General features: G+C 42.1%; 1 pseudogene; it reads left to right on the top strand.

Annotated features, from left to right (window-relative positions):
• Window positions 1-3,777: 3,777 nt before the first annotated feature.
• On the top strand, window positions 3,778-4,526 carry LOC129556600 (integrin beta-1-binding protein 1 pseudogene; annotated as a pseudogene).
• The last annotated feature ends 10,031 nt before the right edge of the window (window positions 4,527-14,557 follow it).

The following is a 14,557-nucleotide window of genomic DNA, read 5'->3' as shown; positions in this document are numbered from 1 at the left end:
TGATTCCTGCTTGTGCTTCTTCCAGCCCAGCGTTTCTCATGATGTACTCTGAATATAAGTTAAATAAGCAGCTTGACAATATACAGCCTTGACGTACTCCTTTTCCTATTTGGAACCAGTCTGTTGTTCCATGTCCAGTTCTAACTGTTACTTCCTGACCTGCATACAGGTTTCTCAAGAGGCAGGTTTCTAAAGTATTGTTTTTGATTATTTAAACATCATAGATAAATATCTAATCTTACTGAATTGGAGGAGAACATATATAGAGATTATCCCTTATTTTAAAATTTATTAAGGTGGAAAATTATCTTAATAGGGTTTCATGTCTTAAACCTTGTATTCCTGGAATAAACCCTCGTCAGTCATGATAATTTTTGATAAAAGCCATGAAGACACTTTTATTGAAAAGGTCTTACAGTTAGCAAATAAATATAAAGGTGTTCATCATGATTTTCCATTCAAGAAATCCACATTAAGACCATGATGGGATATCACTGTACACCCATAAGAATGGCTAAAATTAAAAATACTGACAACACCAGGTGCTGGCAAGGATGTAGAGAAACTGCATGATACATTGTTGGTGGGAATTAAAAATGGTACAGCCACTTGGAAAACAATTTGGTGTTTTCTTATAAGTCTAAATATGCAGTAACCATCTGATCTAACAATTGCTCTCTTGGACAAACATAATGAACACCTGTTTGTGAATGTAGCAGTGTTCTGTAATAGTTAAAAACTGGAAACAGCCCAAATGTTCTTCAACAGGTGAGTGGTTAAACAAACTATGCTTCATATGTACCATGATATACTCCTTTGCAATCAGAAGAAATGAACTATTGATACAAGTAGTAACTTGGATATACCTCCATGGAATTATGCTCAGTGAAAAGAGCCAGTCTCAAAGGGTAATTCAGTATGATTCCTTTAGACAGTAATTTTGAAATGACAACATTTTAGAAATAGAACATGGATTAGTGGTTGCCAGGGGTTATTAACAGGGTGAGAGGAAAGTTGGATGTTGCTAATAAAAAGCAACAGGAGAGATCCTTGTGATGATGGAAGGTTCTATATGTTGACTGTGGTGATAGATACATGAACCTACATGTAATGAAATTGTATAGGATTAAGTACACACCAATGTATACATGTTAAGCCAGGAAAATATGAATAGTGTCAGTGGATTGTTTCAATTCAATATCCTGATTGTGATATTACACTAGAGTTTGGCAAAGTGTTGAGGGAAAGTGAATTGAAGATACTTTCTGTATTATTTGTTATAATTGTATGTGTATCTGCAATTATTTCAATAAAAAATTCAATGGAAAATGGTTTAGTAATCTAAATTTCTTTAGTTTTTCTACTAAAGTTTCGTTCTTTATTCTTCACTGATTTATCTTGCACCTGGTTGCAAGATAAGCAAATAATTATGCACAATAACAAGATAAACTTATTTTGTAGATTGCTTCTGAAAGATGAAAGAAAACAGGAAGATGGATACGCATGCTCCCCACTAATGATAACTGAACATTCTTGGATGTAGTGTTTTTTCAACTGAGTCAGTAACATTAAGGATCATCTTCTTTAATTAAAAGAGTAGAGTTGCAAAGAAGACACGTGTTTGGATGTGGTCAGGCACCACTTATCTCTGATAATGAAGTACATAAGCCCTTCTGTTCTTAGAATTCATAAACCACACAGCCTTGTTCAGCTCTATCTGTTCCATCACCCTACCACTGCAGAATTGTTCTGTATGATGCCCTCATAATAAATGATGATTACTATGATTAATATTAATAACCCCAACAACATTATACAGTATAATGTCTCCTGTGATTACACTGAGAAGTTTGATAGGAATTATTTTCCTGAGCTCATCCTAAAATTTCTTCTTGCTCAGTATTATCTTGTTATTTCTATTTATTTCTCCCCTAAAATACCCTCCCCATTACTTCCCTTGTAATTATAAGCTCACTAAAGTGAGGTCCTTTCATTTTGCTTTCCTCTCCACTGCCTGAAGCATTGTGGGCTCTCAGTAAATGTTTCACTTTTGATGTTGACATCTTCAAATGGAGACAGGTGGCTTCACAAGCTAGGACAGTCATTGCATCAACCAAGATTAATGAGATAATTTGCTTCAAGCTCATTATAATTTTGGCTGTCCTTCAAGCACCCTGAGTTTTAAAAGATTACTGCTGGTAACCCGGGCTTTTTCATTCCTTTCAGATTTGAAAAATCTGACCCCAAATGTTCAGGAATTTTTTATGGTTCCATTGTTTACAGTGATACTTAATTTAAATATATATATATATTTAACTTTATATTAAATATATATATATGTTTAACTTTAGTCAGTTAAACATTGATAAATATTAATATTACGATTTTCAGATTTATTTTTTATTAAATAACACAGATCCATAGCAGATTAGCATGTGAATTGATTAGTTTACAAACTCAAGCAGAAGAACAATGTGCATAAAAAAATTTAGTAAGCAGCTATTGTACCACTTATTGCTCTGTTTTAAAAAACTGAGAAATAGAAGATAAAATGAGCAAACAACAGGAAATACATCTAAATTACAATAACATGACAGGTTAAATAAATTAGATTCTATTGCCTGAAGAGACCATGTTTTCTACAGTGCCTGTCAGAACAGTAAGCTTAGTGAAGGTGTTTAGTGAGTGTTCATTGAAATGGAGTTAACGACCTACTGGATATATGAATCTGCTGTTGAAAGCAAATCCGTAATTATCCTGACACTGAAGATGATAAATCAGAAGCCAAATCCAATCCAAGAGGCATTTATATTGACCAGTGTGTCTTGTTTGCTGAATGTGACCTGTAAAGCAAAAAGAAGGATATACTCTGACTTGAAATGTTTAGTGCCTTATCTACAGGAAGCACCACTAACCTGAGAGAAAAAGAGAAAACATACATGACAGAGATTCAATCAGAGGCAGTGAGAACTAGGTGTGAACCACAGAAGTGGTTACTCACAAGGAGTGTGGCTTCAAATTTAGACTACCTGGAGAAATTCCAGGTGTGGGTGTCCATTCTGCAATGTGGTCAACTGGTCTACCTCATGGTTACAAATTGACGGACCCAAACTTGGTATTTCTCCAGATCAACTAAAAAATTGATAACAATTAAAACACAAATGAAGAGCTTCCTATATGCCCAAATTTTGGCAAAGTATGGGAGAACACCAAAATTATTTTTGGCTGCACCATGTGGCTTACCGGATCATAGTTCCCCAATCAGGGATGAAACCTACCAGTGAAACACTGTTCAGTTCCGTCGCTCAGTCGTGTCCGACTCTTTGCGACCCCGTGGACTGTAGCCTACCAGGCTTTTCCGTCCATGGGATTCTCCAGGCAAGAATACTGGAATGGATTACCATCTCTTTCTCCAGAGGATCTTCCCGACCTAGGGATCGAACCCGGGTCTCCCGCATTGGAGGCAGACACTTTAACCTCTGAGCCACCAGGGAAGCCCAGTGAAAGCACCAAGTCTTAGCTATTGAACCACAAGAAATTCCCCCAGGCTGGAATTAGAACCGGACGGGCCGCCGCGGCTCCTCTGGCTGCCCAGGCTGTGGGTGTCTGACGCCTGAGCGCAGACCGCGCGGAGGTATCCGGTTTTTCTCTCAAGAACTGACCATGTCAGAGTGAAAGGAAGCTATCTTTGCAGACCGCTGTCTGTGGAACCTTTGAAGACGGTAGAATAGCATTCAATTCTGCAAGGAGCGCCCGCGCATTGAGTGATGGTGGAAGATGTTTCGGAAAGGCAAAAAGCACCACAGCAGCAGCAGTTCCCAGAGCAGCGAGATCAGTACGAAGAGCAAGTCTGTAGACTCCAGCGTTGGGGGGCTCTCACGGTCCAGCACGGTGGCAAGCCTCGACACCGATTCCACCAAGAGCTCAGGACAAAGCAACAACAATTCAGACACCTGTGCAGAATTTCAAATAAAGTATGTTGGTGCCATTGAGAAACTGAAACTCTCAGAGGGGAAAAGTCTCGAAAGGCCACTGGACCTGATAAATTATGTAGATGTTGCTCAGCAAGATGGAAATTTGCCCTTCGTTCCTCTGGAGGAAGAATTTATTATGGGAGTTTCCAAGTACGGTATAAAAGTGTCCACATCAGATCAGTATAACGTTCTGCATCGGCACGCTCTGTATTTAATCATCCGGATGGTGTGTTATGATGATGGTCTCGGGGCAGGAAAGAGCTTACTGGCTCTGAAGACCACAGATGCGAGCAACCAAGAACACAGCCTGTGGGTTTACCAGTGCAACAGCCTGGGACAAGCACAAGCAATCTGCAAAGTTTTATCCACTGCTTTCGACTCTGTATTGACTTCTGAGAAACCTTGAATTCTGCAGTCAAGGGGGAAGTAAGCTTCATGTGCACATTCAGCTGTTTTCTCAATAGTTTGTTTCCAGTCTGCAGTGTTGAACTGTTACAGAAATATGAGCGATCTTTTGCTCTCAATTTTCTGAAGAAAATGCAGTCTATAAAATACCAGTCATTCGTAAAAAAAAAAAGAAATTCACCCAAATGATTTTTTAATGGTTCCTTTCAGTTGGATAACAGGAGAAGCCTGATGGTGGTAGTATTAATATAACAATTACTATATTAATATAGCACAGGAGAAGATGGGTGCAGAATGAGGGCTCCTGACCACAGTTCCTGGCCTTGCCAGTGACTTAGATATTAGGAAATATCATTTTCCATCCTTATCCAGAATGGTTGACCTCTTAACCATAATGATCTCCATGCCTTTGATTCTTCCCATAGATCCCATTTTCAGTGGTATCTCAAGATAGGTGAAACTAGGAGCAACTGGCAGGAAACATTTAGTTCCCAGCAATACATGACTGTCTCCTCCCTTGGCCAAGGGGCTTCCCAGGTGGTGCTAGTGGTAAAGAAGTGAAGTGAAGTACCTCAGTCATGTCACACTCTTTGCGACCCCATGGACTGTACAGTCCGTGGAATTCTCCAAGCCAGAATACTGGAGTGGGTAGCCTTTCCCTTCTCCAGGGGATCTTCCCAACCCAGGGATTGAACCCAGGTTTCGCGCATTGCAGGCAGATCCTTTACCAGCTGAGCCACCAGTGGTAAAGAATCCTTCTAAAAATTAAGAGAGGCAATTTCGATCCCTGGGTCAGAAAGATTCCTTGGAGTAGGAAATGGCAACCCACTCAAGTAAACTTGCCTGGAAAATTCCATGGACAGAGAACCCTGGCAGGCTACAGTCCATGGGGCCACAAAGAATTGGACACGACTGAGCACACATGCACACATCTGTTGACCAAAACAGTTTCAATCGCTACCTATTCTTCAGTGAAATTAGAAAATGTCAACTATGATTTCTTCTGAATCCCTTACTGAACTTGAAGGCCCTTAAATATTCCCAGAAATCAGTGTTTAAGGCCTAGAGCCATATGCCCTTTGGTCACATCTTTCTACAGATCTTTATGATATTCAGCACTATGATTATAATAAGGATGCAATTTAATTAACAAACATATTTCTTTCTTGTCTAAAAGTCCAAAAATAATACAAATCCTTGATTTAATGGAAAAACACTGGGTCAAATTTGTTTTGTCCAGCAGCTAACTGCTAGCCTTCAATGAGGCATCAGAACACACTGGCCCCCAGCCTCTTCATCTATAAAATTAAATCAAATTAAATTAAAATGGACAACGCCCCCCCCCAAAGTCCCTTCCTGCTCTAACACTCCCTGATTCTGTAGAGAACTGAGAGAGAGTAATCTTTTCCCTGATTATTTTATAAGGTTTCCAATGATCAGTTCCATTCTTCTGGTTCCTTTGTATCCAAACCCAAATTGCTTGACTTGTTTAAGGGTAATTATCATATTAAACATGTGTTTGAACTACCAAGGATAGTGGCCAAAAGAATTTTAACATAAAGACATGTGAGCCTTCACTTAATTAAAAAAACTTCCTCTGTGTTTCATCAACTATTAAGTCAACTGCACTTACACTGGCCTTGAGATGCTTTTAATAAACTGTGTGACTCACCAGGAAGACAAAAGTAATAGACTCTCTTAGTGTTGCTGGTAAAAGCGTCCAAGGGAGGACATGATACCTGGTGCCAACCAGTATCTTGAAAAGACATTGAAAATGGTTGTGACAAAAAAGGCAGAAAGTAGAAAGAGTGTTAAATAAGTGCTATCCTTTTTCTGGGCTAATTGGTGATAACAACTCACGAAAAAAATATTCATGCTATTCCAGCAAAGAAAAGTAACAATAATAAGAGGCCACGACAAATAAATAAGGATGTTTATGCCGGTTTAAGAAGATCATCTTTCTTCCTCTGCGTTTTACTTCCTTTTTGGGCTGCTGACCTAGTCTATTTTGATAGTGATAAGAGTCACTTTGAGAGGTTTTACAAATACTGACTCTGCACAAGTTTGCAGTTATCTGTAAGCTTGTCCCCATGCTCCTTACATAGGCAAAAAAAAAAAAGAAAGAAAACAAATGGTGCGATGCAGAGTTTGCCTTGGAATTGAGTATTCAGGGAAGAAAAGGAGGAAATGTATGTGAGTGTGTGTAAATGTGAGTAAGGGTGTGCATGTGTGTGCCCTAGATGAGGCACGCTGGTGAGGAAGTTATTCTTCAGAGGACCATGAGATTTAGCCCAGGAGCAGCGTGAGGCTTGAATTTCTGTAGGCTTCAGGTGATATTCCATCCCTACACCCAAGACGGACAGGTCATGGTGGAGAGGTCTGACAGAATGTGGTCCACTGGAGAAGAGAATGGCAAACCACTTCAGTATACTTGCCTTGAAAACCCCATGAACAGTATCAAAAAGCAAAATGATAGGATACTGATAGGGAGGCTTGGTGTGCTGTTATTCATGGGGTCGCAAACAGTTGGACACGACTGAGCGACTGAACTGAACTGAACTGACATCTTCTGTAGACACCTTTACAACTGGGACCATGAAAGATGGACTCTTTCGACGGGGCCCATTTGATTTTGTCACAGGAAATAAAAAAGTCCCCTTCTTGGAGGCATTACAGGTGGGTTCTAGATTTCTGAATAGGTGCGAGCGGAGTGACAGCCTCATCAATGAAATTCTGGCCTTTCATGCCCCAAGGTCTGTGACACATAGGTTCCTTAGGTTTTATGAGACTTTTTTGCAGCAGTGGGGTAGGACATGATGGAGAGGGAAACTCTCTGTTTTTAATTTGGTTGCACTTGTTATTAAACTTCATTCAGTCTATTTACAATGCAGTATGAAACTTTCCCTGGTGATTCAGATTGCAAAGAATCTGCCTGCCATGAGGGAGATCCAGGTTCACCCTGGGTCGGGAAGATCCCCTGGAAAAGGGCATGGAAACCCACTGCAGTATTCTTGTCTGGGGAATCCCGGGGACAGAGGAAACTGGTAGGCTAGAGTCAGACATGACTGAGCGAGTAACACTTTCTCTTTTTCATGGAACCTAAGGTGATGTCTGAATAAAATGAATCAGTCTATTAAACAAATTGCAATTTGTATTGAAATTTTATTATACTCTTTCTCCCAAGATACTGCCTACAGGCATTTATAAACCGTACACATCAACACTTGCTGTTTTCAGTTCTTCCTATATATTCTATAATACATACATTTGTAAGTATATTGTGTGTTCTTTCCTTTTAGAAAATTCTACACAGTAAAATCTGAAGTTGGAAAACAGATAAGTCTCAAAGTGATTTTTTTGTGTTGTAAAAAAAAATTCTTTACTTTTCAGGACAGTTTCCCTGTGTTTCACCTATTCAATCAATTTTCTTCCCCACCCTAGATTGTTCTGTTTAGCCTCTCTATAGCTTTGCATTTTCCAGAATATTATATAAATGGAATTATACAGTATTTATGCAGCATGTAGCCTTTTCAGACCAACTTCTTTCACTGACCAATACGTATTTAAGACTCATGAATGTCTTTGTATGATCTTGTCTTTTTTTTTGGAAATTTCTCAGCTAATCTGTGTCGCATGAGTCATCTTAGTTCCCTGACCAGGGATCGAACCTGTGCCCTATGCAATGAAAGCGTGGAGTCTTAACCACTGGACTGCCAGGGAAGTCCCTGCATGATATTTTTTATGAATACCTGTAAGTCTTTGCTTTTCTACTTTCTGGCATATCATAGGCTTATCTTGTATTCCCTTCCCCAGCCCTGAAACTGTTCCTTTTCTTGACAAATCCAGGGGAATGGTGTTTAGAAACCAATATCTGGGCACATGGTGTGTTTATTGTTACTGAGGTGTCATTGTTTCTAGGGCCCTTCAGTAGGGAAAATTATAATATATGTTTATTTAAGTCATAACTGAATCACACTGACTCCTCTCTTCCTAATCCAGAACCACCTGGTTCTTCCTTTAATGGAAAAGCATTCTACATTCATTCATTCAATTCAGTACCATCTAGTCAGAGGTACTTCTTGTTTTGCATTCAAGTTTGGAACCATTTATTTCTCATTCTGCTCCCAGCCTGACTCAGTAAAAGGAAAGCTGATCTGAAAACTGCTTAGCTTTCAGGGTGACCACTTTTCCCAAGCAGAATACAACAGTTTCCACCCCTCTTGCCTGGCTCTGAAGGTGTAATCTGTCATTTCTTTCAGTATCAATTTTAACCAAAAATAAAAAGTTTGAAAATACAAAGTGCATGTCTCTAAGGTTCTGAGAACAGCCCAAATTGTACAGCTTTCTCCAAGGAAGGCAGAGGAGAGGGAACAGAAATGACAGGAACTGACCTTCTAGTGATCCCTTACAGCCTACATTTGTATTTCTTAATATTTGGAGTCCTGAGACCAGGAGAATTTATTTCTGTTACCAAATAATTCAGATATGGTATCTTAACTACCCTTCTATTCTGTGGCAGGTCAAGGGTGTGCTGTGGAGAATATTGCCAAACTATGTATCTTCACTGGCTTCAAAAGGCTGTCCTTTTTCAACAGAAGAAACTTGCTTTTCATGACAAAGCTGGCTTAATTTTCAAGTGTCATGGCCTAATTAAAGTGACTATGACAGAAATGCAAGTTTCCAGCTTCTTCCCTTTCTATGAAGTCAAAGGAGGAAACAATATAAAATGCAAACAAGCAAACGGAAGATTTCTTTGTTTCAGGTTCCAAATTCAACAGGCAACTAATGTGAGGAGGGCAAGGCAAGTTTTCCAACAGCCACAGCCAGGATTAAGAACAACTTGCTCATTTGCCAATCCCACCTCCGAAACAAACATGAAACAGGCCCTGAACCTTCTTACTCTTTGGATGTGAGGCTGAATACACAGCGCAGAGAGAATTGTGCTTGGGCAAACCTCAACTTGCAGCTGGTTTTACCGCAGTGGCTTTTAGCAAAGCGCTGTTTCACCCAGAGCCGGTTTCCTTCTCTGCAAAAAGAGAAGAAAAAATCACTGCCTTGCTTACCTCATATGGGTGTCTGAGGCTCAAATTAAATGCGATAATGTCAAAGAGCTTTGTGAACTCAAAAGAGCTATAAATATAAGGTGTTATTAGAAGTGATTGGAATTGGAGAAGGAAATGGCAACCCACTCCAGTGTTCTTGCCTGGAGAATCCCAGGGACGGGGGAGCCTGGTGGGCTTCCATCTATGGGGTCACACAGAGTCGGACACGACTGAAGTGACTTAGCAGAAGTGATTGGAAGGGAATGATGAGACAGCTTAAGTAATTTCAAATCCCCCGGGGTGGAGAAGAGTTGTGTGAGGGTTGTTGTCGTTTAGTCGCTCAGTCGTGTCTGACTCTTTGTGACCCTGTGGACTGTAGCCCACCAGCTTCCTCTGTCCATGAGATTCTCCAGGCAAGAATACTGGGGTGCATTGCCATGCCCTCCTCCAGGGGATCTGCCTAGATCAAACCCAGAGATCAAACCCAAGTCTCCCGTATCTCCTGCATTGACAGGTGGATTCTTTACCACTGAGCCACCTGGGAAGCCCTATGTAAGGGTTGTTGTTGCTCTATGGTAAGGCAGAGGAGGGAGTGTGGGGTATCGATGAATGGGGGAGAAGGTAGGGCTGGCAAGGGGAAGAGGGTGATTTCCTCTCCCCCGGGAAGCAAGGCAGGTTGAATCCCTTTTAGAAGAAGGCAACAAATATCACCGGGGGTTTGAGACAACTACTATGATGATAAACCAGGATTTAACTGACAGGAGACAGAAAGATGGTAAGAGGGGCTATATGTGCTCCAGAAATACCAGAAGTGGACAAAAGATGGCGGAGGGTGGTGCCTAGAAATGGAAAGAAAAGAGAGGAAGTCAAAACTAATGAGGACAAAGGAGGGACAGCTGCTCAAGGCACTCAGGGGAAGCCATGCAACTGAGCTGAGGTGAGAAGGGATTTCCAGACTCAGGAGCAGAGGACCTGGGGCATCAGTGTTAGCAAACCCAGGGACCAACCCAGGAGACTCAGCTGGAAAGGGGCTCCATATCCTAGATTAGTGGTTTGCAGACACATAAAGGTTTACTTAAAGTGTCCACTGAGTGCCAAGGGATTCCCAAGTGGTGTAGTGGTAAAGAATCTGCCTGCCAATGCAAGAGATGCAAGAGTCGTGGGTTTGATCCCTGGGTCAAGAAGATCCTCTGGAGTAGGAAATGGCCACCCACTCCAGTTTTCTTGCCTGCGAAATTCCATGGACAGAGGAGTCTGGTGGGCTACAGTCCAAGGGGTGGCAAAGAATTGGACACAGTGAGCAACTGAGCACTCTGAGTGCCAGGTCCTGGAAAGGGGACACTGCTTTTAAGCAAAATACTACATAGAACTTCACTATGTGAAACAGAAAGAAAATTGAAGCTGCTTTAAAAAAAAAAACCAATTATGATTTATTCTCTATAATACTTTGTTAAGGAGTTCAATGATTTGCACTCAGATGTTATATAGCTGAGAGGTAACCAAGTATAATACAAAGAATTGGTCTAAAGTCTTCACACTGATGGCCATAGAGTCTCTTGTGAAGCTGCTCTGTTGAAGTGAGGCTTGGAAAAGCCTGGGCCTCCCATCTTCCTTCTGAACCCTGTTGGCAGCTCCCAAGTCACTTCTGTAGGTACATAGGTTTCTATCGAGACATGGAGATAAGCCCGCTGAACCTTGTTTTAGCTTTGGTGCCCAACACCTGAGAGGTACTGATGTGTGTATCCTCAGTCACTAAGTCATGTCCAACTCTGAGAGCTCATGAACTGTAGCCTGCCAGATTCCTTTGTCCATGGGATTTTCCAGGCAAGAATACTGGAGTGGGTTGCCATTTCCTCTTCCAAGGGATCTTCCCGACACTGGGATCGAACCCGTGTCTCTTGTGTCTCCTGAATTGGCAGGTGGACTCCTTACCACTGATCCACCAAGGAAGCCCCTGAGAGGTACTCCAGTTCAGTTCAGTTGCTCATTCGTGTCTGACTCTTTGTGACCCCATGAATCACAGCACGCCAGGCCTCCCTGTCCATTACCAACTCCTGGAGTTCACTCAAACTCACGTCCATCGAGTCGGTGATGCCATCCAGCCATCTCATTCTCTGTCATCCCCTTCTCCTCCTGCCCGCAATCCCTCCCAGCATCAGAGTGTTTTCCAGTGAGTCAACTCGTCGCATGAGGTGGCCAAAGTATTGCAGTTTCAGCTTTAGCATCAGTCCTTCCAATGAACACCCAGGATTAATCTCCTTTAGAATGGATTGGTTGGATCTCCTTGCAGTCCAAGGGACTCTCAAGAGTCTTCTCCAGCACCACAGTTCAAAAGCACCAATTCTTCGGTGATCAGCTTTCTTCACAGTCCAACACTCACATCCATACATGACCACGGGAAAAACCATAGCCTTGACTAGACGGACCTTTGTTGGCAAAGTAATGTCTCTGCTTTTTATTATACTTCTCAAATGAATGAACATGATAGAGGATAGGTGGTCTGCAGGAGAAAACTCAGCTAATGGGTTCAGGGAACTCTGTAACTGTCATGAAGTTGTAACTTATTATCCACACGTAGACATGAAAGTTTCTTAAACTTTAGACATGGGATGTGGCTGACTTGTCAGGGGGTGTGGGAGCCCCCTAGTTAGGGACGTGTGTCTAACCACAGGAGCCAAAGTTGTAGCAGGTAAGACAAGCCAGAACCAGAAGGCACATCTATGGAAACAGTCTTGGTTATTTTGTGACAGGAAGTGGGGTCTGGCTCCTCAACACTCAAAAGCCTTCCCAGGTTGGTGGGAAGGAAAGTTTGTTTATTTTGGCTGCTGGCAACTGAGGAGATGCAGCAGGGGTGGGGGCAGAATTCTGTCCAAAGGCCAATTCCCCACCGTGACAATCAGGGGCAAACGCTTTTATAGGCTCAGGGAGTGGGCTACATGCAGAAACAGTACAGTCAGCTCTGACAGTCATCTTCAAATTGGTCATCGGTGGTCTGACCAGTGTCATCTTGATTGTTTTAAGTACAATTAGACTTCAGTTCCAGGGTTGGTTTGTTCCCATTTCCTTCAGGCCAACTCTCAAAACTGTGGTAACTTATATCATAGCTTATAGTCTGGTCATCATGTAGTGAACTTCTTTGACCTGGTTGGGGTTTCAGAATAGCTACAAGACAGCTCACAGGACATAGCTCAGAATCTTATCTATAGCTTTTGAGAAGGAACCAAAGGTTCTTGACTTTGCTTAATGACTAAACTTTATTATTTAGTCTTGTTGGACAGTTTTCCTTTGCTTCTGCATTTTCTTACTTCTCTGATTAAATACTTATTCTTTGGCTAGAGTTTTTCCACAGACAAAGGGCAGGCTGAGGACATGGAGGACAGGGCCCATAGGGTTCTACTCTGTTTCAACTTCATCATGAAAACACAGCCACTCCACTGCTCTGCTCCTATAAAATAGGATAAAAATACCTAACATTTATTGAGTGTTGATTACTTGCCAGGCACAGTGATAAATCCCTAATGCCATGTGGTGGCCAAAAAATTGCCCCCTAAAGACGTCTATGTCCCAATCCCTGGAGTCTGTGACTATGCTACATTAGACAGCAAAGGAAGAATTAAGGTTGCAGATGGAATTGAGGTTACTAATCAGTTGACTGTGAGATGGGTTAATTGTTTTGGATTATCTGGTGGGTAATCACAGGAGTCCATATAAGTGAAAGCAGGAGGCAAGAGGCAGTGTCAGAGAAGGAGATGTAATGGCAGAAGCAGTGGTTGGAATGATGTGGTGTGAGGGCTTGACTGACTATTGCTGAGATTGAAGGTAGAGAGAGCCATGGCTCAAGGAGTGTGGGCAACCTCTAGAAGCTGGAAGCACAAGAAAACAGATTCTCCTCTGAGCTTCCTTGCCCTGCTGACACCTTGGTTTTGGCCCAATGACACCCATTTCAGGCTTCTGATCTCTGGAATTGTAAGTTGAAAGTGTTTTTTCCTTGAGCCACTAACTTTGGGACAATTTATTACAGCAGCAACTGGAAAAAAAATACAGATTTTTTTCATCCATCCCCCTCTCTACAATAGCCCCATCAGATGTGTACTTAATATTGCTATTTTGCAAGTGAGTAAACTAAGGACTTCCCTGGTGGTTCAGTGTTAAATAATCTGCCTGACAATGCAGGAGACACAGGAGATGTGGGTTCAATCCCTGGGTTGGGAAGATCCCCTGGGGTAGGAAATGGCAACCCACTCCAGCATTCTTGCCTGAGAAATCCAATGGACAGAGGAGCCTGGAGGGCTACACCCCATGGGGTTGCAAATAGTCAGACTTAACTTAGCGACTGAGCACAGACTAAGGCTTGGGGGGATTGACTCATTTGACCCAGAGGTGAGTGGTTGGCCTGACTCTGGAGCCACCTGAGGATGGTTTTACTTCTTCATTTCACAATTGAGAAAACTGAGGCCTGGAGGTATGTCCTGACCTGCCCCAGGTCACATGCAAGTTGGTGACAAGGCTCAGCTCTACCCTCGTGAGAACAGCTCAGACCAGCCCTTCACAAACACATATGCCCACAAGTCACCAAGGGTCCTGTTAGGATGCAGGCTCCATTCAGCAGGTCAGGGCTGGGATCCAGGATGCTGCATTTCTGACCAGCCCCCAGGTGAGGCCAATATTGCTAGCCAAGGAATAGCAAAGCTGTGCCCCACTTTGGGGTTCTGAGCAACCCAGAGCTGTCAGAGAGTTTGGGGCATCTAGTGGGACAAGGGGGCCCTAGGGAGAGAGACTTAGGAGCAGATGCCTCACCATTCTGTGGCCAATGAAATTTAGGGACTCAGAGGGAGAGGTCAGAGTTAAAGACAGGGTTATCATTCATTGGGCTCCCCTTGAGAAAGATGTCTCCAAACGTGATGATTATTTTTTAAAATAGTTTCTATGTTACTTAAAAATTTTTACTTATTTATTTCTTAGTTTTGGCCATGCTATGCAGCACAAAGGATCTTAGCTCTCCAACCAGGAACGGAACTCACATCCTCTACAGTGGAAGCATAGAGCTTTAATCACTGGACCACTAGTGAAGTTTCTATGATGATTACTGTTGTCGTTTGGAAAATCCCAGAGGTGCTCTGTGACAACCTGGAGGGA

This window comes from Moschus berezovskii, chromosome 13 (assembly GCF_049115385.1).
Source record: "Moschus berezovskii isolate FMDL1 chromosome 13, NW_MosBer_1.0, whole genome shotgun sequence".
NCBI classification, from domain to species: domain Eukaryota; kingdom Metazoa; phylum Chordata; class Mammalia; order Artiodactyla; family Moschidae; genus Moschus; species Moschus berezovskii.
Note: the sequence above shows the minus strand (reverse complement) of the source record. Positions and strands in the feature narration are given on the sequence as shown.